This window comes from Pinus tabuliformis, chromosome 1_1 (assembly GCF_031772625.1).
Source record: "Pinus tabuliformis cultivar Carrire ecotype Pingquan chromosome 1_1, CPIR1, whole genome shotgun sequence".
Lineage (NCBI taxonomy): Eukaryota > Viridiplantae > Streptophyta > Pinopsida > Pinales > Pinaceae > Pinus > Pinus tabuliformis.
Window position 1 is genome coordinate 426,303,372 of NC_142297.1, and position 5,438 is coordinate 426,308,809.

At 39.2% G+C, this 5,438-nt stretch overlaps 1 protein-coding gene across 1 annotated transcript in view; it reads left to right on the top strand.

Moving 5' to 3' along the window:
- Positions 1-5,438, top strand: part of LOC149213521 (BTB/POZ and MATH domain-containing protein 4-like) — a 173,047-nt gene that overhangs the window by 16,658 nt on the left and 150,951 nt on the right. The window lies entirely within an intron of this gene.

The following is a 5,438-nucleotide window of genomic DNA, read 5'->3' on the forward strand; positions in this document are numbered from 1 at the left end:
TTGAGCTTTGATCAATTTTTATTACTTCAATGTTTTTAAAAGAAAAAAAAAACTGGAGTATGGTTTTGGCATAGGAGCGTCGCAAGATTTAGAATCCTTTTTGAAAAATTTCCGCAAATTTTGAAGAAATTGTTGAGAATAGTAGCAAGAAAATGATTGCTTGATTTGTGCCTTAATTCAAGGATTCAAATTCAAGTTCCTTCTTGTGCATGCCCGAGTTCTTAAAATGTAGGAGTGTCCCTAAAAATTAGGATGAGTTAGGTTGGTGTTAATTGTTGTGTTGAAATTGAAAGTCAAGTTCTTGATTTTCTAGTGTGAGTTAATTGAGGAAAAACACAAGTGATCGAGTTTCAAGTGGTTGACTTGAAATAGGACGAGTTGCATGAACAATTAAGTCACGCTAACTCAACCAGTCACAAAATCATTCCTTAATTAGAAAATTCACTAATTTTAACCATTCAAATTGCCTTTAAAAGGAGGAACGAAGGGACAAGTTTAATCATTGTTTTGGTGAGCACGAGCTGGTGAGACCAAGCAATAGGAAGTTTGTGCGTGGAGCTTGTGAGAGGAAGAGTGTGCATAGATTGGTAGAGGGCAACAAAGATCAACAATATTGCAAGGGTTTCAAGCCTGGTTCAAGGCAGGAAAACTAGGTTGTTTTTAGATTGAAACAATTATTTTGTAAGAGATCAATTACTCAATTTTTTCTATCAATAAAATTCTCAATAACAAGTAGAGGGTTTTTCCAGTGGGGTTCCTAGACAATTCTGTGTTGTTGAATTGTGTGACCGTGATTTTATTTTTGTTCTTATTCTGCTGCATCTAGTAGAGAAATTTTGTGTCTATGTGAGAAGAAATTTTATTTTAGATTGCTGATATTAGCTAATCCGAATTTCGTGGATTTTCTACATTGTATCAGAGGGTGGATCAAAATAAGGACCAACACATCACAAGTGCAACGTGTCTTGTTGGACATTGGATAAACCAATGCTTCCCATGTGTTCCGTGACATGGACTAACCGCTCTCGTGGATCGTTATCTCTGGCGATGTGATCATTGACTAACACTTGCGGGTTTTGGTCTAACGACATTCGTGATTCTCAACAAGTGGTATAAGAGCGTAGGTCATGAGTTCTATACAAACCCAACTCGCGTTGGGGGGAAGATTGTTGGACATTAGATAAACCAATGATCCCTTTGTGTTTTGTGACATGGACTAACTGCCTCTCGTGGATCCTTATATTGTGCGATGCGATTGTTGACTAACACTTGCGGGTTTTGGTCTAATGACAATCGTGATTTGAAGCAACCTAAGAACAATAAGTGTATGGATTGTTAATGGCGGATTTGCAAGCCCTAAATCAGTCAAAGAGTTGACTGTATGGGTAATTTTGGAGGCCCTGAGGAGGGTGCAATAGGGCTGATGTGTCACTATGACAGGGCATATTTGTGTGCACGAGGAGCAGCATTTTGGAGCAGCCATAATCTTGACAAGTTGGCAGTGCTTAAAGTCTTCATGTATAGTGATCGTTGAAGGACTAATGAGCTGTTATGAGGCAGAGTTGTGGAGCCCTAGTTCAGTGGGTTGCAGATGGCCAAACCTCTAATAAGAGGGAAAATCTAGAAGACCCAATGAGCAAACTTCTTAGTGGAGCTAGAGGCCTGCTAGTGGGACATATTAGTGAGCTAAAGTTCAGTGACACAAAAGGAGTTGCGATCATTGGTTGTGGCAAACTATGGAGCTGGAGATGCACGCTTTCTGAGGGAGCAAGAATGGCAAGCTCAACAGATAGTAATATATGTTATATTGATTCAGGAGCATCCTTCCACATGATCGCGAACAACAAGAGTTTCAACCACCTGAAGGAGAAGACATATAGTTTCATATCGAGCTATGAGATGATGATCACTATGCAGCTAGAGGAGTTGGACATCAAACAATTTTCCTATTCAAATCGCTTTGGAGAGTTAAATGATTGACATAAGATATAAGATTAGTAACTTTTCTAATATAGGGCTAATGGAGTCGAAAAGTGACAAAACCTTGGAAGAAAGAGAGAAGGTTGTGGGTTAAGAAATGAAGGGAGACTAACTTGCGCCTTTTAATCCTCTAACCCTAGCATCATCCTATTTTTCTTGGGCAAATAAGGTAGGTAGCTAAATCTAGGTTAGTTGAAGAGAACTTCATGAAAAGTTTTGTTCAAGGAGAATTAAGAGATAACAATACCAACAAAACTATGGTGAATATTTAATTAGCCTTTTCCATCAGCAATAAACAAGATTGAAAGAAGATAAGTCATATCTAGTAGTCCTTCCATAGTGAAGAAAAGACAAATATAAGAGAAGTGATATTTCCAAACATGCAACGATTCAAATGAAGGGTAGCTCTCCCCTATTTATACAAGGGAAAACAAGCGCTTTATTCCTTTTAGGGTGACAATTTATAAAAGCCTTAAAAATACATGATACAAGGTGGACAGGTCTTAAGCTAACCCCCAAAATAACCTTAAAGATGAAAATGCAATGAATAAACATGAAAATGCCCTAAAAACTGGTTTGAGCTCAAGGGGGGCATATATGAGATTAAATATATATGATATGGCCCCAAGGAGGGGCATATATGGGGTGAAATGTACATGCAACATGTAAATGTTTATGTATTAGGGTTGGCCTAATAATGAATGAGCAACATGTGCAAATGTGTGAATGGGTATATATAGAGATCATATAATTATTATTAAGGATAGGTGATTTGGATGTGTGAATGTATTTGGAGGAGGTTCCATTATTCTTCAAGGATTTATTGTGTAACTTATCTCTTCTATCTATCTTGGAGTTGTGCTTCATGCGCACATTTGTGAACATGGTGTGTACTTTTGGTTTCTTATGATATTTTGAATGTTTGCACACATGTGAGCGTAAAGCCTCAAGACGTGTCTCTCTTTAAAAGGTGCAACTAATCATCAAAAGGCATGTCTCCTCGTCCAAGGGTCATGTATCATCTTGAAAAGGTGCCTTGTCAAACCCATCGTCATTCATCCAAGCCCCCACTTCATGCATAAGGTACCACATCAAGCTCATGTGCAATGTCTTAGCCTTAAGCAATGTCCAAGGTCCAAGGAATGGAGGAGTATCTTCAAAGGTATGCCAAGTCATCATCAAGCCCATTGCTTCTCATAAAGTGTCCAACATCTACCATTAAGTGGAAAACCCTCTAAAGGGCGTGAAACATCATCCAACAAGCGTAGAGCAAGCATCATTAATGTCCTAAAGGATTATGATTGTGTTTTGTTAAAATTGGCAACTAGGGCCAAACTCCATGTGGGTCTACTTATTTATGGCAACTGATATATTTATTGGATTCCTCTCGTCGGGAGGTGTAGGATTAATCTAAAGATCATCCGATTCTGACATGTATTCATGGCAATATTGTGAAAATCATTATCGAAATTAATTTGGCGAGGGGAAAAAGTCGGAAAAAATCGTAAAAAAATCGGGCAATAATTGGGAAAAAATCGTAAAATACAAAAATATTCATTTTTTTTTTTCAATTTTTTTATTATCTAAAGCATCTACAACATAAAATAAATACATTGATACATAAATATGATAAAAGAACTAATATATAAGATGTGTAATATCATTTCTAGTGCTACATTACACATAACATTGAATCATGTCCTGAATAGTCAGTCTTGACTCCTGAGTCCCAACTCAGCCTCAAAATATCAACAAAAAATATAATAATGTATCTCATATCATGAGTCAAAATGTCATATACAATGAAATGAACCAAATAACTAATACTACTGATTTCCTCTGCCCCTCTCGCTAGAAAATGCAATAACTTTCCCTCTAGATGTAGATGCAGGTGGAGTTGGCAGTGGACTCTGTTGTGCTCTAGAAGCTGAAGAAGTAGGAGCTACAGGAGGTAGACCACATCCTCTACTGGTGACAGGGGTAGCTTGGGTAGGTTGTGTCAACACCTCATAAAAAAATAAAAAAAATTCAAGACTTTTTCAAAATAAAAAAATCACTGAATTAATCACGCGATATTATCGGGAAAATGAAAAAGTCGCGATTTTTGGATGTTATCACGATAAAATCGTGATTTTCGCAACATTGATTCATGGAGATATGAAATTATTTGTGTTATGTGACAATTCGTCAAGGTCGACCAACAACAAAAAACCCCATCTTACATTACCTCAATGTTGCACCATAAATAGAGGTGGTCTTCAAGTCATTTTACATTCATCTCTTGTGATCTCACTCTCCGCTTGTTTCGATTTTTGGTGGAAGGAGAGGTCTAAAGGAGATGCCATGTAAGTAGTCCTAAAGGAGTCTTGGATGTGCCCTAGCCGCAGTCAAGAAGGGCAGTGAAGTGTAAGCCTTCGACGTAGTCAAGAAAAGGCTCTCTAGTCTAAGGGAGTTTCAACGCTAATCCAAGGAGTCCTAGAGGGAGCCCTAGCCGCAATAAAAAGAGGCCTTCACACAGCTGAAGGAAAAACCCTCATATGCTGTCCCAAATGCCCCAGCCGCAGGTCATGAAGGGACCCTAATTTGCTGTCACAAGAGACCCTCAAACACAACAAAAGAGAGCCTTGATCTGGTGTTTGTGTAGCTGCTAATCCGCAATCCTAAAAGGTCCTAATACGCTGTCATAATGGAGACTCTAGCCACTGTATTGAGAAGATTTCTATACGCTGGAAGGTCATGAAGCCCTAGCAGCAATGAGGAGTTCTGGCCGCAGGCAAAAAGTGAGATGTATTACGCTGTCATAAGGAAGCCCTACAAACAATTAGGAAGAAGTCTAAACGTAGGCCTAAAGGAAGATGCCCTAATTGTTGTTCTAAACAAGATCAAGGCATAGTCATAAGCCCTAAATGCTGTCAAGAAGAGGTGACCTCAATCCTCAGTTAAGGGTGACTGTTCTAAGAAGCCCTTACACGCTGTTTTACAGCTAGGGTGATCCGTAGCAGGAGGATGGTCACAGGCAGTACTAACAGTTGGTTCCTGTCGAGATGGAGGCATTACATAGTCACCTAGCCGCTGGGATAATGCCACATTGCTGTAGGTGACAGCATGGCCATTTCCGTATTGTTTGGGTATGATATGCTGGGCAGAAGTATCCAATAGGAAGGAGCTATGGAGCTGCTGCATAAAGATTGATTGGGTCACTGTGTGAAGGGACAAGGTTACAGTCAATTGCTGGGCTAGGCCGTAGGCCATAGCCAACAGTTGGAGGCCTCTTTAAATGTTGCGCCTAGACCCTATAATGCAACGTATCATTGGAGATTAATGTGAAGGCTATTCGTAGTAAGTAGGTGGACTGTGGAATATGTTTAGTGTGCAGTAGCTCGCAGATTTTGTGCCCTTACCAGAGATCAGGTTTGCCAAGATATGCTTCAGTCCTTTCAACTTATACAAGTTACCAG